The following is a 23,715-nucleotide window of genomic DNA, read 5'->3' as shown; positions in this document are numbered from 1 at the left end:
TATGCTCATGTCGCTAATAAATCACCGAATTCCACATTTCCCTCTAGATTTTTGTGAGTGTAGATTTTAGCTAAAAATGAAGGGCAATCATACCCTTTTGATCCAAGGAGCAAGAAGCCATCCAATCAGACGCCACCACACGAGCATCACATGGATTGGAGGGCCCACCAGAGAAGAAAACCAACATAAAACAAGCCATGTCAGCATGCAGGGACAAGACGGCCAACTAATCAGCCACTACACAAAAGAGGAGAGGCTAGTGGGGCCGGCCCATGGTCGGCCGACGGCCCATGGGCCCCACCTCCTTTGAGCTTCGATGTGGCATCTCCCTATTGGCTCTCAATGTCGGTTCAGTGGAGGAATTGCCCATTTCACGGCCGAGGAGAGGGTGGCTCCCCTCTATATATATATGAGGGGAGGGGCTCCATTTCAAGACATGGAAGGATGGAGATGAGCTCCATCAACATCTCAAGCTACACTAGAAATATTCTCAAGGTGTAGTCTACCTTCTCTTGTAGAGGTCTTAGGACTAGAGGAGTTCGGGTATGAGTCATAGTTCAAGGTCTTAGAGTCTTCATGAAGAGTCTGGTATGTCTTTCACCTTCTCCTTATGTAATGTTCTGAAGTTGTACTAGAGTCAATTTATTCAGTACTTTGGTTCATATGTCCTTGATTGTGTGTATGACCCTTCTCGTGAGACATGTTTGATTTGTTTGATTCATATGCTAGTCTAGTTCTTATTTCATGGCATTATTTCATCTTCCTTATTTGGGCGCTCTAGAACTAAGGCCCCGGATAGAGATGGGTGTCCTTGCGCAAGGCTAGAGTGGTGCTCGTTAGCGTAGGCGTGGGGCCTGGGTCAATGACCACGTTTGAATGTGACTCTGTCCCATGGTTTATAGAGGTAGCCGGCAGGTGGTGATAGCCCTGTTCGAGCCCTAGTAATCCTCCATGTTCGGATAGAGTGGTAGGAGGTGCATAAAGCCGTCAGGTGTTCAGGCTTATCCTATTCATCTGAATGCGGTCTCCCTAGTCCACGTTCCTAGGCTTTTCTATGTGTATGAACGACTCAAGCCAGCTTGCTCATGAGTGTATGATACATTATGGTTCTAGCTACCCTTGATCTCGCTCTCACCACTTCGATATCCTAAGGCAGAATTATCTGGTTATGCTTGCGCGTTACACTACCCTCCTCAATATCATGAACAACTTACCCCTGCTTAGATTCTGCATATTAATCCATAGTGTTTTCCATAACTTAGTAAACTCTTTATACCGCCGCCTTCCCTGTGGAAATATAAATGACACCCCGGGTTACTCTCAGGTAAAATGCTACGGGGGTACTCCGTGCGCTTGCGGATTTATTCATGGCTCATGAATTACCTACCACCGCATTGATGTCTGCAGGCGTCATTGCTGTTTTCTAGTGGCTACTTTGGTAGGCGTCAACAGTTTGCTCACCAGTTATCAGTAAAAGATGGCGATCTGTTATATTAATCGGATTCGTTAGTCTGGCTTGTCATTTCTTTTACCACCAAGTTATCAATTTATGCTTAGATCTTGCTATGTTATTTTTTAATCTAGTTTGTTTTAAGTTTTCATCACATTTATCCAGACTAGATGCGTTTGCTATCGGCTATCATCGTGTCGGATTCGACCACAGCCAATCGCGGTAGGATCTAGGTGTTGCATGTAGGCTGCGCCACTATGAGTGCGGCCTGAAACCCCATGAATCGGCTATATGATGGCCGATCCGTGTGTGCCCATCGTTATTGGCTAGCTAGCCGATAACCCCCTAGAATTTAACGTCTACCCTCCTTGTCAATTGCATGTCAAATTGACTTGCATGCCTAGTGCACCGTACGCGCGCCGGTTGGGTTCGGTACATCGGAGCAAAGCAGATCTCCCCGGCCCTAGCGTACATGGAGCGTGAGAGTCCCCCTACGGTGGGATTTTTGTGTCAACAGGAAGTAATGGCCGCCAATGCTCTCGAGTCATCTAACTCAGATCTCGAAAGAGATATCGAGGAAAACCCCGAGGAAGTTATCTAGGAGGACGAAGATTTTGACGAAACCTTCGAACTTCCCGATACCGAAAAGCCATCACGACCCCGATTGAGCAAAAGTCTTTACCTTCTGGGCTCAATTATGCTTTCCTAAACAGTGATGTAGAGTGTCCTAGAATCATCAGCAATAAACTCTCAGAAGTGGAGGTGGCTAAGCTCATTGCTGTCCTAGAGAAGCACCGACCAGTCCTAGGCTACACCCTACAGGATCTTAAGGGCATCATCCCTTCTCTCTGCACACACCGGATCCCTCTTGACCTTGAAATAGCACCTTCCAGGGAACCCAACTAAGGTTGAATAATGCCATGAGGAAAGTGGTAAAGAAGGAGGTCCTAAGGCTCCTAGATGCCAGAATTATCTATCCTGTTCCGCATAGTGAGTGGGTGAGTCCTGCTCAGGTCGTGCCCAAGAAAGGAGGCATGACGGTAATGGAAAAGAGCAAGAATGAGCCGATTCCACAGCGAACCATCATAGGATGGAGGATGTGCATCAATTACAGAAAACTCAATAAGGCCACAAAGAAGGACCACTTCCCGCCACCCTTCATTGATGAGATGCTAGAGCGGCTGGCGAAGCACTCCTACTTTTGCTTCCTTCATGGTTATTCTGGTTACCATCAGATCCCCATCCATCCTGAAGACCAAAGCAAGACCACATTCACATGCTCCTACGGAACATATGCCTATTGACGGATGTCGTTCGGATTGTGTGACAGACCCGCATCATTCCCAAGGTGCATGATGTCCATCTTCTCAGACATGATCGAAGAAATCATGGAAGTCTTCGTGGATGACTTCTCGGTCTATGGAAAGATCTTCGATCATTGCCTAGAAAATTTGGACAAAGTCTTGCAAAGATGCTAAGAAAATGACATAGTACTTAATTGGGCAAAATGCCATTTCATGGTCCGAGTAGGGTCTTGGGACACTTGGTGTCCGAAAGAGGGATAGAGGTGGACAAGGCTAAAATTGAAGTTATCAAGCGACTTCCACCTCCCACCGACATGAAAAGAATCCGAAGCTTCCTTAGCCATGCAGGGTTCTACTGATGATTTATCGCCAATTTCTCTCAGATTGCTAGACCCCTCACCAGCCTACTCACTAAGGGTCCCCCCTTCCAATTCAACGATGAGCGCCATAAAGCCTCTGAGACCCTCAAAAAGGTACTCATCTCGGCTCCAGTCATACCACCCCAGACTAGAAGCTCTCGTTCGAGATCATGGAGGCCTACTTGGGCAAACCAAGGATAAGAAGCATCACGCAATTACGTATGCCAGCAAGACACTCACAGGAGCTCAGCTCAATTATGCCACAACAGAAAAAGAGCTCCTATCCGTACGCGCGCCGGTTGGGTTTGGTATGTAGCGTACATTGGATCAATCTCTCTGAGCGATGTATACTCTCAACTCCTGGCGTATGATCTGCGGATGGAGATGTTTCAAGAGGGAGGACATCAATCATCTGTCAATGCTCCAAATCGTGGCAGAGGTGGAGGCAATCGCGGCCGTGGCAATGGCCGAGGAAGAAAACGTGGAGGTCGAGGCCGTGGCAGTGGTGTTGGCACGGGAGGAGCCAGCCAGGGAGGTCGCACAAGCCAAAATCCTTTGCCAAATCTGCAAGAAAGGAGGTCATGAAACTCCACAATGCTGGTACAGGTACGATGATGATGAAGAGCAAGAAAATACCAAGACAGCAGGCACTGCTACTACCGGTTATGGATATGATTCAAACTGGTATGTAGATAGTGGTGCAAGTGAACATGTCACTAGCGATCTTGAGAAGCTTACTGTGAGAGACAAGTACAGTGGCCGGGATCAAGTCCACACCGCCAATAGAGCAGGTATGAAAATTAGTAATATTGGGCATACAATTTTACATACACCTAAAAGAAAGCTCCACTTAAAAAATATTCTTCATGTTCCTAGTGCTAGCAAGAGCCTTATTTCTGTAAATAAACTAGCTATTGACAATAATGCCTTCCCTGAATTTCATCCAAATTTCTTTCTTATCAAGGACAAGGAAACGAAGACAACACTACATCAAGGTAGATGCCATGGCGGCCTTTATCCCCTAGAACCGCAGCTGTCAAGAAGGCCTGCACATAAACAAGCCTATGGAGTCAATAAACCCTCTACTTCCAAGTGGCATAGTAGATTAGGACACCCAGCTCTTCCCATTGTAGAGAGTTGTCAGCTCAAATAATCTTCCTGTTTCTAGTGAAGAAAGTTTAAATTCTGTTTGTAATTCTTGTCAAATGGCCAAGGGCCATCAATTGCCATACCCCAAGTCAAATAGTATATCTTCTGCCCCTCTTGATTTGATCTTTTCGGATTTGTGGGTACCTGCACCAGCTTCCGTTGGCCGACACACTTATTATGTTAGTTTCATAGATGATTTTAGCAAATATACATGGCTTTATTTGCTGCAAAATAAATCATGTGTTCCATGTCTTTCAAGAGTTTCAGACTCTAGTTGAGAGACAATTTAATAAAAAGATTCTCGCAATGGAATCAGATTGGGGAGGAGAATATGAGAAGTTGAATTCTTTCTTCCAACACATTGGGATTACACACAAGGTCTCTTGTCCTCATGCTCATCAACAAAACGGTGTTGTTGAGCGCAAACACCTTCATATTGTTGAAGTCAGCCTTGCTCTTCTTGCCAATGCATCTATGCCATTGAAATATTGGGATCAAGCCTTCCTTACAGCCACACACCTCATCAACTTCTTCCTAGCAAGGTCACTGGGTATGATACTCCTATTACTTCGGATGCTGGAGCACAACTTCGGACGCATCTACTACATATCTAGGGATGTTATCTTCGATGAGAATGTTTATCCTTTTGCTCAACTTCATCCAAATGCTGGAGCACAACTTCGGAAAGAGCTCATTGTTTTACCTTTTCATCTCTTAAACTTAGGGGATGTAAATTGTACTGCTTCCAATATTACTAATGCTCCTAACAATAATGGTGATGGTAGTGACTAGCGGGAAGAACAGCAGGGTCAATCTGCAGAAATCATGATGAAGCAGGCAAAAAACATGGTGGTACAACTGAAGCAGTTGCAGATCCGCTTGTCGTCCCAGAAATATCAGGCTCCCCGGAACTGTGTCAACCTCTCTGCTGTCGGCGCAGGGGGGGCACGTGCCAGCCTCCGTTCCGCTTGTGATGACCAGCTCAGGATCATCGGCTGTGCAGAATGAGGGATTTGGTGTGGCTGCACCCAACTCAGAAATTGAAGTTACTGCTCCTACTGCAGCTGTACATGATTCGCCACCAAGGACTCATCTCCAGCATGGAATTGTGAAGCCCAAAAAGTATACTGATGGTACTGTATGATATGGATTCTTTTGTGCTCCAGGTGAACCAGAAACTCTGAAAGAAGCCCTTGATGATCGAAAGTGGAAGAAAGCGATGTGCGAAGAGTATGATGCATTGCTCAGAAACAAAACATGGCATCTTGTGGAGGAAATCAAAGGCAAAAATATCATAGATTGCAAATGGGAGTTCAAAGTTAAAAGGAAATCAGATGGAATAATTGATAGATACAAAGCACGTTTGGTTGCTAAAGTGTTCAAACAATGCTTTGGAATTGACTATGAAGGCACATTTAGTCCAGTGGTCAAAATTGCTACAGTTCGTCTTGTACTATATGTGGTGATGTCTAGAGGATGGTGTCTAAAACAATTGGATCTTCAAAACACATTTTGGTATGGTGTTTTGGAAGAAGAGGTATATATGAAGCAACCTCCTAGGTTTGAAAGTATTGATGGACCAAGATTGGTATGTCGACTTGACAAAGCTATCTATGGTCTCAAACGAGCTCCAAAGGCGTGGTATGCAAGGTTAACTTCTAAATTTATTGATCTTGGATTTAGAGCTTCAAAATCTGATGCCTCTCTGTTTATCTACATGAAAAAGAATGTTGTCATCTCTATGCTTATATATGTAGATGATATTATTGTCACAAGTTCCTCTAGTGAAGCAGTTTCAGCTCTATTATCTGATTTGAGGAAAGATTTTGCCTTTAAAAGATTTGGGAGACCTGCATTACTTCCTGGGTATTGAAATGCAACGTGACAAAGGAAGCTTGCTCTTGTCTCGAGAAAAATATGCACAAGAAATACTTGCTCGAGTTGGGATGCAAAACTGTAAGCCATCTCCATCTCCATCACCTTTGTCAACTTCCGAGAAACTTTCAAGTTCGAAGGAGAACCCTTGAGTGCCGAGGATAGTACAAGGTGTAGAAGCATAGTTGGAGCTCTTCAATATCTAACGCTTACAAGACCTGATCTGGCCTACTCAGTGAATAAAGTTTGTCAATTCTTGCATAAACCAACTAGCGTGCACTGGACAGCAGTAAAAGGGATACTTCGGTATGTGAAGTACACACAAGGACTCGGTCTGAGTTTTGTCCAAGCAAAATTGGGAGTTCTTAGTGCCTTCTCTGATGCTGATTGGGCTGGAAGTATTGATAATAGGAAGTCCAGCGGAGGGTTTGCTACCTTCTAGAACATGTAGAGGAGTTGGTTCAGACTAGGACTCCATCGATTTAGCTGTAGTCGGCAATATCTCTTGTATAGATTAAAACTCTGAATCCTACTCATGTACAACTCCTTTACTCTGTAAATCTCCCTGCCATTGGGCATATATATAACATGCAACCGTGGAGAGCCAAGTTAGGCATCCACGTTCTCCAAGTTTTACATGGGTACGCTACACTAGTATAAACAAAAATTCTACCATCTTCAACGAAGGATCTCATGTAAGCTGCAGCGTCGAGGACTTCGAATATTGTTATGCCACGCAAAGGCAGGAACAATGGGACATCATCATGGCAAGCCCGTGTTTGCATATTATCATGGCCACGCAAAGGGCATCCTAAGAGGCTTGGGCAGTAATAAAGTTTGTGGTCGCACATATATGGCAGGTCGACTTTATCTTTTAGCATCTTCTTTAGCTACTTTTTTTTGTCTTTGACAACATGACAGCCGAGCAGAATCCCAACACTTCAAGTGCCTGTTTGTTTGTCTACATATTGCAAGTCCTTTCATACATGAAAATTCAATTTTACTGTCACTAATCGGAGAACTCTTTAGAGGCCTTTAGAACAATCATCACCAGATGTGCTCGGAAAAAATGATAAGCACTAGGAAGGAAATTCTAAAAAATTAGAAACATCTAGCCAGATTTGATAGACTACAATGACGACTAGAAATGGGGTTCATTCCTTCATTTTGAAAAAAACATCCCACGTCAGCTATTATGAAAAACAACATAAAGTGATTGTGTAAATTCTGTACTTGCAACATTATAAAAAACAATCAAAAGTGACACCTATATTTGCATCTAAATTATCCACCTCAGCTACTAGCTACTGATTAAATTAATCTGACATAATGAACCTTAGTCAACAATTCATAAGCCGCGAATGGTCTGTTAGAAATATCGGCAATTTCAGACATATTTTAGTTTTAAAATTAAATATGTAATTAAACAATATTTCCATAACTATAGTGAGTGAATCTAAGCATGTGCAAGTATTCAAGATTAACACAAAAATAAATAGAATGAAACACTTGAGTTTTAGACTGTACCCCAAGGCGGAACCAGTGCCGGAAGCACCGGTTGCGCTGTCACCAGTTGGAATAGACATGCTATTCGACTGGCCTTGCTTCATATAGCCGAACGACGTCGATGCAGGAAGATGTTTGTAGTGCAGTCCCACGAACGGTCACCGAGAAGTAGATGAAGTAGTCGTTCAGGCCACCCCGGATGTAGAGGACGTAGTTGTTCGGGCCACCAGGATGTAGAGGACGTAGTCACTCAAGGAGCAAGTGAGCAGTTGCGTCAAGATGCTCCCCAAAAACCTGATTGCCTGCTATCCCGAGCAGGATCTTCAGCGTGCAGAGGTTCTAGAGGCCTGCTCTCGCCAGAACTGTGCGCGCAGTGCTAGCGATGGGAATTCAGAAAGCAACAGAGAGAGAAGGGAGAGGTCTCCTTAGCAGGAGTACCTAAGAGAGTGCTTGAGGTGTGTTGGAATGAGAGGGGGCTGGTCTCCTTATATAGTTGATACTAGAGGAAGGGGGATGAACCTGGACACTTTAAGGTGCAACAATGGCCATCAATTTGCACCATTAACTAGCCATCAATCCTCTATTTTAATCACCAATAACAACCCAGCCATTACTCTCCTCGATTACCAATATTTACCTCCTCATAGTTCCCTAGCATTAGTAGTGAGCTTTAATTCTTTTCCATTGAATTATTGAATTAATTCCAACAATCCCCACCAAGAATTTCAAGCCACACTAGAAATGCTCTCAATCCCTCTTTTAATATACCAGTATTTGATAAAGACTGTTAAGTTGAACTTCCATCTAGAACTAGGGCTGCATGTGTTTACAACTATACAATGGACTGTGCCTTGAATTGTTAGTCTTGTGCAAACAAGTTTGACCAGAGCCCTACACTGGTACTAGGCTACATAAGCATCCCCGCGGTTTGGAGCTTATAAGCCATACTCTAGGCCTTTCATGAGTTTCTAGAGATCACCCATTTCTCATAGACTATGACTAGTAGTCGGACTCATATAGATGTGTTCCTTTCAGATGTTATGTAGGACAACATCTTTGTTTCAAGAAAAGAACTCATTTATTTTCCAGAAACCACATGAAACACATTAAGGTATGAACCATCTTGCCATACAGATTAGAAGAGAAATGCACCTTTCACATGGAACGAGCCTTTTACAAAGGTTCTCTTCTCTCAGTCAGACTATAGTTTGTTCCACCATCCTACTTCACGGGATCTCTGATCACATAGAACAGGTTACCACTATAGAATGACTCAGGTGGGTCCCATGCCCAATTCCAAGGATGCTTTGTTTATCACTTTTCATGATAGTCCCTTTGTGAATTGATCTGCCAGGTTCTTTGCTGTTTGAACATAGTCCATGGCAATAACTCCGGAGTTTTTCAATTTTCTGACAGATTTCAACCGCCTTTTTACATGCCTAGAAGACTTCATGTTGTCCTTAGAACTGTTCACCTTGACAATGACAGTTTGATTATCATAGTTCATTAGGATAGCCGGTATCGGTTTTTCAACTATCGGTAAATCCATTAGGAGCTCACAAAGTCACTCGGCCTCAACAATGGCGGTATCTAATGCTATGAGTTCTGCTTCCATTGTTGACCTTGTTAAGATGGTTTGCATGCAAGACTTCCAAGAAACAACGCCACCTCCAAGTGTCAACACATATCCACTTGTGGCTTTTATCACATCAGCATCAGAAATCCAATTTGAATCACTATACCCTTCTAGTACCCTAGGGTACCTGGTATAGTGAATTCCATAGTCCATTGCGCCTTTTAGATAGCGCATAACTCTTTCAAGAGCCTTCTAGTGATAATCTTTTGGGTTTGAAACAATCCGGCTCAGTTTGCTTACAACAAACGAGATATCAGGTTTTGTTGTACTAGCTAAATACATCAATGAACCAATAATCTGAGAATATCGCAGCTGATTTCTCATTATCCATTTATTCGTCCTCAGAATCACACTAGCATCGAATGGTGTTGAGACAGGTTTGTAGTCACTATAATCGAAGCGACTTAAAACTTTCTCCACATAGTGAGACTGTGTAAGCGTCACCCCACCATTACTCTCCTATACCAGTTTTATATTAAGGATAACATCAGCTTCTCCCAGATCCTTCATCTCAAAACTTTGAGATAAAAAGTCTTTGACTTCCTTAATCATATTAAGGCTTGTTACAAAGATCAGTATGTCATCCACATACAAGCACAGGATCACTCCTTCAGCCCCACCAAAATGATAGTACACACATCTATTAGCTTCGTTTACAACAAAGCCCGCAGATGTTAAAGTTATGTTGAACTTCTCATGCCACTGCTTAGGCGCTTGCTTGAGGCCATATAATGATTTCAGCAACTTACACACCATTCCTTCTTGACCTTTTGGTACAAATCCATCCTGCTGATCCATATAAATCTCATCCTCCAACTCTCTGTTGGCGCTCCTTAAGTACCCATTTTATCCCCTGTTTATCCTTGATAATGGCATGAATTTAATATCAAAATCACTAACCGTCCTAACCCCGGCCTAATTATTGGTCATTTTCACACTTGCACATATATTTTGGAGGAACTTCGTTTCTGCATGTTTTTGGCCTATTTTGGGGCATGAAATGACGAGGCCCGTGATTGAGCATTAACATAGAGAAAGACGAAGGCCAAAGCCCAAAAGAAGGACCAAAGCCCATGTTGATTCGAAGCCCATTCATGCACATCCATCCTCCAAGAGAGCCCAAAGGACCAAGGCCACGAAGATGAGATCAAAATACTTCGGGATTAAGCAAAGCAAATGAAGATTTAAGGAAGGATTCCCTATCCTATCCTTTCCTCGAAGATATCTCCAAGAAAACGACGTCCAAAGGGGTGCAATCGTGAAGGACATAAACTCTAGAAGATGCGAGGAGTCTACACGTGAAAGATGAGACCGAGGAGAGCCCGAAAGGGGGTTGGCCGGCCGGCCTAGGCCCATGGGGCCGGCCAGCCTAGCCCGTTTTTGAGGCGGTTCATCCTCCCCTTCGACTGGTGGCTTCCTCAGCTTATAAATAGCTCGCACCTTATTCAACTCGAAGCATCCATCCACCTAGAACTCGACGAAAACCTAGGGCCAAGACCGGAGGGAGACGACGGCCGCCGCAAGTCTTAGAAGTTGTCTAGGAGATGGCTTAGGCCGCCCCTAGCCGCCATGGCCTCCCTACGAGGTTGTGCCATGGTGGAGTTCATGAGCTAGTTGGAGTCGTCGATGGTATGTACTCGGTGGTGACGATCCAAACGAATCTATTATGTGAGTAATGATAGTCATGTCTTCCGAATCTATTAGCGACCATGTTCTCTCTTTCGATTTCGTTCTTTTCTTTGGGTTTGCTTCATCCTAGATCTATTATCAAGATAGATCACTTAACATGATCTTGTAGTCATGGTGGCTAGAGGTTCATGGCTGAACTACCAAAGGGGGTTCGACTTGCTTCAGGGTATTTCGTTCAAAGGGGGGGCATCGTGATAGGCTGTTCCCACTGAGTAGGCAGAGTATCGAGGGATCGGATTGGAGATTTTGGGTTTAAAGATGCTTTTGATTGAGATGCATGACTTATTTGCTCGTTAGCTTGAACTACAACTAGATAACGATAAGCCTAGTCATGTCTTTGGTTACGCCTATGTTCATGGATGAGATCAACCTTTACACATCACTCATATCTGTCAAAGGTTTACTCTATATGTGCAATTCATGCTTCATGTTAGGATAGATCCATTAGATTAGATGGAAATCCCTAGTAAGTTCATTGTCGATCCACGGATTGATAAACCTTGGGGGAATACTATAAGGGAAAAGCTACCACGAACCGTGCGCTTGCGGTATACAAATCGGGGCGCTAAGGAGCGTCAACAAGCTTTTCTGGCGCCGTTGCCGGGGATCGGCAACACGAACCCTAGGGCGATCTATCTAGTTTTTTGGACTAACTCTAATTTTTATTATTGCATATACCCTTTTTTTCTTGTTTGTGTCCTTGAAAGCAAGTGGAAAAAGCTAGACACCAAACTTGGACTTCGAGAAGTCCATAATCCACTTCAAAAAATTCCAACAATCGGCAACAAGATGATCGAGGAGCCTCGACATGGAACATCGACAACGTCCACATCGACATGACGGCAACAACATCAAAATTCGCTCTTTAGTGGTAGGTGCTAACTTTTGTTAGTGGCCCAGCATCCGCTATCGAGTCCCCACTACCCAAAGCAAAAGATGATAAATAAGGTATGCCGCCGTGTCAATTAATTTTAAAGACTAATGCTTTTGGAAAGAGTTGTTTGTTCAAGTAATAGGTATGAAGCATGCCCGCGAAGAAAATCATGCGATCATCATCATCTATGAAGTGTTACTGTTATGATGAGTTTTTCATCCAATATCAGAGAAGTACCATGAGCAAATAATAGATTATTTTGAAGCTCCATCAAGTCTTCTTTCCAACGGATCAAGTGCTTGAGTGAATTCAAATTCAAATTTGAATTCATTTGGTTTGAGTTTGAGTTAGAACTAGAAATAGGAAAATAGAATAGAAAAAGAAGAAGGAACTAGAAAGACCAAAGCCCAGCCCAAGGAAACCCGGCCGGCCCATCCCTCCTCTTCTCCATTTCCCGCGGCCCAGAAGCCCAGCTCGCCTCCTTTTACTTCCCTCTCTTTTCCCGGGCCTGCTCACGCGCAGCAGCCCAGGCCACCTCCCTGCGCGGCCCAAACCCCGTGGCCCACTCCACCCCGCGACCCCGCCGCCCACTCGGCCTTTTCTCCAGTGCGCACGGCCCAACTCCCGCAACGGCCCGTTTCCCACACCCGCACGCGACGCCAGCCCACGCCCGCTCCCCAGCGCGTCAGCCCATGCCCCGCTGACAGCCATGGCCCACACGTCAGGCCCTCCTTCAACCTCGCGCAACGGCCGCGCCCATCACGCCGAGATTCCCAGCGAGCTTTCCTTCCCAGGCATGCACGCATAGGCCTTAGCCGCCCTATAAACGGGATCCCCGGCCTCTCCCGTACCCCATCCTCCATGCCCTAGCCGCCCAAACCCTAGCACGCCGCGCCGCAGCTCGCTCAGCCGCACTGGGCCTCTGCGCCTCCGTGGAGCCGCTGCCTTGCCACTCCCTAGCCCCCGAGATCCTTCGCAAGAACACCGCCCGAGTGCCAGGAGCGACACCGCGGCCACCAACAACGGCTACGGCACCTGCAGCGGCCGGATTTGCGCCGGACGCCGCCGCGGGTAAGCCGGCCCGCCTCCGCGATTCCCTCGCCGCCGTCGACCTCGGTGCTTCACTGACCTCTGGACCACCTTCACAGGGCCCGCACATACCTTCCCGGCGGATCAACAACCTCGGAGCACCCCCGCAGTGACCCCTCCACGAGCGCCGGTCCACGCCACGCCGTCGGATCTCGCCGCCGGCCATCCTGCCCTGTAGTGCTCTCCACCCCAAGCCCTCGGTGGGCTAGACCCCTTCCTCCTGACCTCTTACACCATTTAGCTCGGCACGTAGGCCTTCCCCGAGCCCAGAGCGCCGTTCGGCGTAGCGCCGCCGCGCGCCGGGTCGCCGCCGCCCTTGCCCTCCCCGCTCCTGACCCCACAGAACCCTAACAACCCCATGGGTGGATCACGCGCTTAACGCTGATCCTCCACGGCCAAACCCAGGCCCAAACCAAGTCCGGCAGCCCCCAGTTCACCTTCTCCGGCCGCCCGCTGCCGCCCCACGCTCCCGTTGGCCCTGGTCCGTCAGATCTGAAATAGACGCACGAGATTAGAACCCACATCGATCAGATCTGGACCGCTAAATCTCGATCCAGTGGCCTGAATCCACGCGTACCGGTTCGGCCGGTACCTTTTGCTAAAGAGACCCTGTCTTTTATGGATATCAACCCGCAGTCCTACTCAGTGTTAAAGTATTCCCAAAAAGGCCCAGAACTTTACACGAAGCCCCCTGGTTTTTCTAGAAATAGAACCCACCATCCATAGCTACTGTTTTTGCGCGTTAGACCCTAGATTTATCCTTTAATTAGGTTTAAGTCCCTGGTTTTTGCGCAGAAGCCCCTGGAACCATAGTTTTCTTGCAGTTTAGCCCCTGGAACTTGTTTTTAGCCTAGATTATGAGTTTAAGCTCCGTTTTAAGCGTTCTTTATATCCCCGCGATCGTTGTAACGCGTAGAATAGTTTTAGATTAGTTTAGTGTGTTGTTTCTATGTATTGATTTTCTGTTTCTTAGTTTTTATTAGTGTTTGCTTGTATGCTTATTGTTGTGCATTGTTTTGGCCATGTGTTCGTGAGTAGACGCTGATCCAGTTGAGGAGCCTCAATACCAGTACCCGGAGCAGCCGTCTTCCGACCACTTTGAGCAGCAGCAGGAGCAGTACGAGGAAGGCAAGTATAACATGAACAACCTATAACTTTAAATACAATTTCATACTGCATTTAATACTGTATGCCTATAAGGACTTTCCTAGCCACTTTATATCCTTTATATATACCTTGGGTTGCATTTTGGTTAGTTGTGCTAGGTTGCTGCGCTATAACACACTCTGGTCCTTTTAAATTAAATTGATTAATGGTTTATGCAACTTAATTCTGAGAGTGGCCCTCTGTGTTGGTTTGAGTGGCTCACGTCTCGTTAAAATATAGTTTTTGTAGAAACATGGTTTAGGGGGCCAGCACGGTGCTTACTGCCTGGTTGGCCACTCTCCATAAGGACCGGTTCATAGAGCGACAACCTGGGACAACAGCGCTACCACAAGGCTAGAATGGGATAGACTTGGCTTACTAATTAGGTCTTTTTGGTTTGGAGTAACTTACCTGCGGGGCAAGAGTAGTAAGCTTCAATGGTCCCTGCTCCTCCGGCTTGGTCTGTGCTAGGATTGCGCTCCGGTGCTTGTACCCCCGTGAGGTGGGCCCCATCGTCGCTGACCTAACTCTCGCAGTTACGCCTTACCAACGAGATTCTTTGTAACGGCCTCGTAGTGAGTTTGCTAGTCATCTCACCTAAGGAAGTGTGATGAACCTCTAGCATAGCTCACGACTTGTGGATAAAGATGTGCAACCTCTGCAAAGTGTAAAACTGGTATATTAGCCGTGCTCACAGTCATGAACGGCCCAGATCCTCCTTTTGATTAGTGGGGTTATCTTCCTTTGACGAGGCAGGTTCCCCGGGTGGCTTGGTTCGGTTTGGATCTCAGTAGTTTCTTAATTAATTCTGATTAATTACTATGTAACCGGGTTAATGGTAATTCATCAACTTGTAGTAATTAGTCTTAATAAAACTTTGCCAACATTTAAAAGCTAATGCAGTTGAGTCAGCCAACCTTAGAGCCTCATAGTTTGTGTTATACTTGTTGAGTACAAGTTGTGTACTCACGCTTGCCTCTTCTCTACTTTTTCCTCTTGGATACGCTACTGCTGCTTAGTTCCTGCCGAGGCGAGGGAGTTCACCCAGAGCTACCAGGAGTACGAGGACTTCTAGGCGTTCGTCTCCCAGTCGATGTCCCTGTGGCGCCCTGCTCAGCTTCGGAGAGCTTTTGTCGTATTTGTACTTCGCTTCCGCTGTATCAGACATTTTTGTTATTAATGTAATAAATAACATTCGTATTCGCTTTATTATATCTTTTTACGTGACACGTGCTGTGATATACTATTCATTATGTTGTATATACGTGTGACTTGATCCTGGCACATATATAATTGCCCGGTTTATGTTCTTTTATAAATCGGGTGTTACACTTGGGTAGAGCAAGAACAATGGAGAAGACACATCATTGAAGCCGTGATTGCTGGTAATCAATGGTGATGACCTTGAAGCCTAGGGATGCACAACAAGACGCTCCGAAGACCACAAGATCAAGATCATCGACATCTTCAGATCGATTCGTAAGAAGTCATTGTTATCATCAATATTCTGCTCGACTTCAGAAGAAAATTGTAGTATATTTTTGGATATTCAAAAGTCCCATGAAGTTCCAGTTCCAACGAATCAAGAATGAAGTCAATCGAAGTTTCCCACAAGAAGTTATGGCCAAAACATCGAAGGTCGTGTACTCTGAAATTTTCTGGACAGCACGCAGCGCAAAAGTGAAACGGGCATAACTCCCTCGTTTGGACTCGGTTTAAGATGAATGACCACTCATTGGAAAGAGGCAGGAGCAACGCGATGAGAACAAGATAGAGAAGATGACAATGACAACAATGAAGTGGAGCTTGGGCGATGCTTTCATCAAGCGTACATTATAAAATTCAGAGGCTTGGAGCAAAGGAAGAACCCCAATGACATTGGCAAATGAAGGGACAAGAGGTCGACCTTCGACAAATGAAGATGTTGCAAACAAGCCATGACGGATTACAAGAGCGCAACATTGAACACATGGAGACGTGAGAAGCAAACCACGACGGACCACGAAGAGTGCATCAAGATGACATCCCGCACAAAGCACCACGACTCCATTGAATATGAAAAAGCTCCGAGGCTAAGGTATACATTGAATTCTCAAGCTTCAATTGGTTTTGTTGATAATCTTTAAAAAATCTCATGCTTGAACCGATAGTCGGAATGAAAGTTTAAATTCTATGCCTTGTTCTTTTCATGATGATAGGCTAGAGTTTCTTGAGAATGTTGATTTCATACTTAAACAACCTCTGCCTAATAATGAGCTCCGCGCTATGCAAGAAACACATGCTGCATTTAATTGCACCATACCTTGTTGATGAAATTTAATTGAGGATGTGATTATGTCGCATATGTTTACAAATAATTGCAAATCTCGATCTTGCTTTGCGCTTGGTCAAGCTCATGACCCTAAAAGAGCACATGTCGGGAGAAGCCCCGAATTTCATTAACCATGCAGGACATGAAACTCAAATGATAAGGAGAGAAACCATGCCCAAAATTTTGAACACCATCATCAACATCTTCAAGTTTCAAGAATGGACGTCGCTAAGCCACATCAATTTTGTGCACAAGTCCAGAGACTTACAATGCAAGAAAGTTGAATATTCAGGACCTCCATCAAGTCCTCAGTTCAACAAATCCATGATTGAAGACCCACGGGAGGAGTTATGTCTCAAACATCGGAGATGCACGTGCTGAAATCAGCACGGGGCAGATTGCAGTGACAGGGAAAAAGGGGCATAACTCCCTCAATTGGAATGCATTTTGGGCAAATGAAGACTTGTTGGGAAGAAGGTTTTGTGCACCTTGCATTGGATCAATTGGTTGGCGCAACTCCCAATCTGGACAGAGAGGAAAATCCATGAAAAGAAAGGTAGCGACGAAGGACAACAAAGAAGGAGGTGATGATGATGTGAGAGACGATTGGGTAAGTTTTCCATTAAGCGTGAATGATCATGTCCAACATGGGAAGTGGAATAAGAGCTGCATGGAACACCTTCACCTCTTGCATGAAGGACCATGGCTTCGCATCAATTTGAAGGTAAGAAATTCGAGCTCTATGACTTTAAATGAAGCGCTTTGCGGGAGGCAACCCGATCTTTTATTTTATATATATTAATATGACCATCTACATTGCACTCTTTAATCAGAATATCAAGTAACATTGTACCATTGCTCTAACAAAAACCACAACTTCATGTTGTTTATTCTAAATGTTATTGAGGGAGCACTTTGTTATTTGATCTTGGAAAACTTGTAGACCTTTTTGTGTGCCTATTAGTGTTTTGAGTCTTTTTCTTTGTGTCTTTTTAGAGAGATTTATGAAGCATTACACCACCCTTTGATTCTAAACTTGTGGCTAGTTAACTTAAGCTAACTTTTTGTTTTGTTTTAGACCACCTCATCATGCCATATCATTTTGTTCACCCACCCCGTGTTGCATTGCATACCATTTTGTTCATCTCACCCTTGCATTGCATTGCATGTTGCATAAAAAAAACTTTTTCTTAAAACATTGACTAGCCTCACCTTTGAGATCCTACAACCCTTAGGAAAACCACTCATAGAGCAATCCTAAAACCATAGGTTATGTTTCTCATCCGAAAAAAAAACTAACTTTTGTTTTTCTCTAGTTTTTTAAAACCGCCTTAGATAGAATTTCTATACCCAACACTCTCTCTTCAAAATTTTTGTTTTAAGCCAAAAAATATAGGAAACCCATAAACCTACTTCTAAAACCTTGTTAGCTCGGTTGGTTGGTCCTTTTCGATAAATAACCTTTTCATTGACAAAAGCCTCACTTCTTATGAAGTGTCGCGAAGGCTTTTTGTCACTCTTAACAATTGTTTTTGAATAAGCTATTTGCGGAACAACATCGAAAGGTCCTTTCAACCTTGCTAACACTTATTTTTGTTAACTTTGCATTTGCACTTTGCATCCATTCATTTGTTCATGCCCTCATTTTGCTAGCTTGGTCTCAATCTTATTGATGTATGCTTTCCTATCCATGTAGTGCTTATCAGGATAGCATTTACCTTTTGCAATCTTGTGTAAATGTGGTGTTTAAACTTGTTTGCGGACCTCCATCTTTAAGCTCTTTTGACCAAGATAGCAATCCATTTTCCTCTCATTTGCATACACACACCTCCCACTTGCATTCACATACACCCATTAGGTTTAATTTTCACTAGACTAACTACGCCACAAGTTAAGTATCTTAGGGGATGTTTTTGGTTTGTTGGCATTTGTATCTACTCCCGACCATCACCCCGGGGGTAGTGTGTGCACTTCATTGTTTTGCAGGCATGACAAAGCGTTCCCATGAATTCGTGATCAAAGAAGAAATCAAATTCGTCAACATCTCCAAAGTTCGAGAGCAAGCCCCGCTGTTTTCATCAAATGTTTAACATGGACAGTGAAGTACAAGGAAGAAAAAGTTGATATTTAGGAGCTCCATGAAATTCCTGTTCCAACGCATCTAAGATCAATGAATTTGAAGACCCGTACAAGGAGATATGGCAAGAACATTGGACGTTGCGTGTTCTGGAATTCGTCGGGACATATTGCAGCGCTGTGATAAAATGGACACAACTCTCTTGTTCGGCATCAATTTTGGGCAAATGAGGACTTGTTGGAAAGGAAAATTCGTGCACTTCGCAATGGAGCAATGTTTCAGTACATATTCTGTTCTAGAAATTGAAAGAAAAATTCATGATGATGATGCAGCAATGGGACAATGAGGAATTGAAGGAGGCGCCGACGATGTGAAGCAATAATTGGGACCATGACTTAGTACAAGAAGAAGTTGAAGTAAATTGAGGCAACAAAGGTGAAGGCACATTCAAGATGATATTCATACACATGAGGGAAGGACTTCAAAAATTGCAAGATGGTCCATCTTCTCCTTCCACGCCTAGCATCATACTAAGCATGGGGGAGGATTTCATGGACAAGGAAGAAAGATCTCATGGAGTAAGATAATCACGGTTGCCACAAGATGCTCATGATTCTTCTTCCATGCTTAGCACAATGCTTAAGTATGGGGGAGGCAGCGCTATACTTCATTACGAGCATCGAGAAGGACGGTAATTCTTCCTCAACTCTCTTTTTCTAAATGCTTGTACATATATGCCTTCAACCATAGATGCAACCTTTGTATATATCTCTCAACCTATGACATGGCTTCTAGGAGGACAATCTAGTTTTGTTTTTGTTTTCAATAAGTGTAGGATCACCATACTTTGAGCTCACCACGATGATATTCTCATATGCTTTTCCTTATGGAAAAATGATGAAAGTTGCTGCTTTGTTTTACCTACGCTATGTTGTATATGGCTTGACCATTTGCTCTCAATTAAATGGAATTAAAATGATTAAATACCGGCTCTTTTATTTGTGGAGGTTAAATGACTAAATTCGAGACCCACATATTCTATGTTGCTCTTTGATTTAAGTCTACCGATGACCTTACACCTTGTGTTATTTAATTTGAAAACTTAATTCCTATGCTATCTATATTTGTGAATCTCTTGTAAAGTTCTACCTACCAAAGCCTATACATACATATTCTTTCATGATGAAACCTTTAGATTGCAAACTTATATTTTGATGAGTTCGATTAAGATTGATTTCTTTGGTATGAGACTAGGAAGCTGGTCATTCTGTTTTTTTTGTGTAACCTTCTTTCTTCTAGCCTATCTATCCAAGCATTGTGAGTTTTTACTTCGGGAATTTTGCAAACCTCGTTGGATATCCACCCTAAACCAAAAAAATCTTTTTGTGATTACCTCCTTGACCACAACCCAATTTGAGTATGGATTATCATTTCGACAGAATCAAAAGAATCAAGGGCATCATATAAAGAAAAGTTTTGGGAGACAAGGCTCCCCGGAGATACTTTGATGCCTAATAGAATCGCGACTTGGCTTTGGGTTTGCTTTGCTCTTGCATGGTTTACCTAGATTACATCAACTATTGTGTTCTTGTTGTTCGTTACCGATTATCCTCGTGTAGTGACAGTATGCGGGAGGGAAAGGTTTTGATCTTGGAACACACCTTCAAGCGGTTCTATGAAGAAGGTGAATTTGAGATACTTACCCTAGCTAGTTGGTTCTCCCACTATTCATACTCGAGGACGAGCATTCGTTCAAGCATGGGGGGATGGGTAGGTAAGTATTCTATGTTATCAAAAGTTCTAAGGAGCAAAAAGAAAGAGAAAAAAAAGAGAAGAATAAAATGCTCCTTAGTTATTTTTGGCTTCATTAATTTTCCAAGTTACTTTGAAGAACTATTCCATACTCAAATCTTCCAACCATGTGCAATCCGATAACGAGAACTTCATTTGTGTCTTGGGATCATCCATTTGCCACTTGCACATGTCCACCTATCTAAATGTGTGTGTTTCATCTTTCTCCCTCTCCAACATTATTTTCCAATGGCCTTTTTGACTAGTCTCGGTAATTCCATTAGATCTCTCTCTTAGTTTGATAATATTTCAAGTATAATGTTTTGCTAGGATTGTTTTTACCTACCAAGCTCCACATAAGCCTTCCACTTTTATATATGAGTAGAATAGGTTGAAGACAATCTAATGTAGGCTTGAGTGACTTGATGAAATGAGTATTTCCATGATCTTTTGCAAGAGAACCTCACTTATGTTTGATATGCATCCTTTTGAAAACTCTTCACGATGAAACAAGGTAAAGGTTTGAAGTTCAATTAAGTTTGAGAGCATTGTATTTATTTATTATTGTGGCTTGTTCTTTAATTGCTAGTCTATCTTCCATAATGAAAAAGTAGCCGGTCACAACATGAACTTAAATGCTAAATACTTGAGAGAGCAATATATCTTGTTATGTATGACTAAGTGCAGAGAGGACATTGAGGGGCAACGCTGATTTCTTTATAAGCAAAGCTCCTGGACTTGCTCAAGGATGAGCAAGGTTTAAGCATGGGGGGAATGTTGGCACTCCTTAAGTACCCATTTTATCCACTATTTATCCTTGATAATGGCATGAATTTAATATCGAAATCACTAATCGTCCTAAGCCCCGGCCTAATTATTGGTCATTTTCACACTTGCACATATATTTTGGAGGAACTTCGTTTTTGCAGGTTTTTGGCCTATTTTGAGGCATGAAATGACGAGGCCCGTGATCGAGCGCTAACACGGAGAAAGACGAAGGCCAAAGCCCAAAGGAAGGACCAAAGCCCATGTTGATTCGAAGCCCATTCATGCACATTCATCCTCCAAGAGAGCCCAAAGGACCAAGCCCACGAAGATGAGATCAAGATACTTCGGGATTAAGCAAAGAAAATGAAGATTTAAGGAAGGATTCCCTATCCTATCCTTTCCTCGAAGATATCTCCAAGAAAACGACATCCAAAGGGGTGCAATTGTGAAGGACATAAACTCTAGAAGATGCGAGGAGTCTACAAGTGAAAGATGAGACCGAGGCGAGCTCGAAAGGGGGTAGGCCGGCTGGCCTAGGCCCATGGGGCCGGCCGGCCCAGCCCGTTTCTGAGGTGGTTCGGCCTCCCCTTCGACTGGTGGCTTCCTCGGCTTATAAATAGCTCGCACCTTATTCAACTCAAAGTATCCATCCACCTAGAACTCGACGAAAACCTAGGGACAAAACCGGAGGGAGACGATGGCCGCCGTAAGTCTTCGAAGTTTTCTAGGAGATGGCTTAGGCCGCCCCTAGCCGCCATGGCCTCCCTGCAAGATTGTGCCATGGTGGAGTTCATGAGCTAGTTGGAGTCGTCGATGGTATGTACTCGGTGGTGACGATCCAAACGAATCTATTATGTGAGTAATGATAATCATGTCTTTCGAATCTATTAGCGACCATGTTCTCTCTTTCGATTTTGTTCTTTTCTTTGGGTTTGCTTCATCCTAGATCTATTATCGAGATAGATCACTTAGCATGATCTTGTAGTCATGGTGGCTAGAGGTTCATGGCTGAACTACCAAAGGGGGTTCGACTTGCTTCAGGGTATTTTGTTCAAAGGGGGGGCGTCGTGACAGGCCGTTCCCACTGAGTAGGCGGAGTATCGAGGGATCGGATTGGAGATTTTGGGTTTAAAGATGCTTTTGATTGAGATGCATGACTTATTTGCTCGTTAGCTTGAACTACAACTAGATGACGATAGGCCTAGTCATGTCTTTGGTTACGCCTATGTTCATGGATGAGATCAAGCTTTACACATCACTCATATCTGTCAAATGTTTACTCTATATGTGCAATTTATGCTTCATGTTAGGATAGATCCATTAGATTAGATGGAAATCCCTAATAAGTTCATTGTTGATCCACGGATTGATAAACCTTGGGGGAATACTCTAAGGGAAAAGCTACCACGAACCGTGCGCTTGCGGTATACAAATCGGGGCGCTAAGGAGCGTCAACACTCTCCATTAAAGAAAGCTGTCTTAACGTCCATCTGATGAACGAGAAGACCATGAGAGGCTGCCAAGGAAAGTAACACTCGAATTGTGGTCAGTTGAGAAACAGGTGAATAAAATATCAAAGAAATCTTCTCCTTCTTTCTCTAGCCTTGTACTTTTCAATAGTACCATCTGGCCTAAACTTTTTCTTGAACACTCACTTGCAACCTACAGGTTTGCACCCATGAAGATGTTCAATTAACTCCCAGGTACCATTAGACATAATAGAATCCATCTCACTTCTCATTGCTTCCTTCCAATAGTCAGCATCAGGAGATGCATATGCCTCTTCAATGGTACTGGGTGTATCATCCACGAGGTATACAATGAAGTCATCACCAAAGGACTTTACAGTTCTTTGTCTCTTACTCTTTCTAGGAGCTTCATTGTTATCCTCCTCAGGATTTTCCACAAGTGTAGGTTCACTATGTTCTACCAGTTCAAAAAAAGTTATCATTCTCGATAGACTCTTGCCTAGATGAACTTGTTTCATCTCTCATGGGAAAAATGTTTTCAAAAAATGTAGCATCTCTGGACTCCATTATAGTATCAACATGCATGTCAAATACTCCGGATTTCACTATTAAAAATCTATAACCAACACTGTGAATAGCATAACCTAGAAAGACACAATCTATAGTTTTAGGTCTAAGCCTATGTTTATTGGTTATTGGCACACTGACCTTGGCCAAACAACCGCATGTATGTAAGTATGAAAGTGTTGGCCTTTTCTTCTCCAATTCCTTGAATGGTGTTATCTCTTTATTCTTTGTAGAAACACAATTTAGGACATGACATGCAGTCAATATAGGCTCACCCCACCATTTCTTGGAAAGTCCCGCAGTATCTAACATGGCGTTAACCAAATCAGTTAGAGTGCGGTTTTTTTCTTTCGGCAACCTCATTTGACTGAGGTGAATAGGGAGGCGTCCTCTCATGAATAATACCATGTTCATCGCGGAATGAAGTGAAATTATTTGAGAAGTACTCGCCACCACGATTTGACCTAACTTTTTTGATCTTTCTCTCAAGTTGGTTTTCTACTTCAGCTTTATAGATTTTAAAGTAGTGCAAAGCTTCATCTTTTGACTTCAACAAATAGAAGTAACAATATCTAGTGCAATCATCGATTAAAGTCATGAAATATTTTTTACCACCTTTCGTCAACACGCCATTCATTTCGCACTGATCGGAATG

Source organism: Panicum virgatum, chromosome 8K (assembly GCF_016808335.1).
Source record: "Panicum virgatum strain AP13 chromosome 8K, P.virgatum_v5, whole genome shotgun sequence".
In the NCBI taxonomy this organism is placed as follows: Eukaryota; Viridiplantae; Streptophyta; class Magnoliopsida; order Poales; family Poaceae; genus Panicum; species Panicum virgatum.
This window is presented reverse-complemented; position numbering follows the sequence as displayed.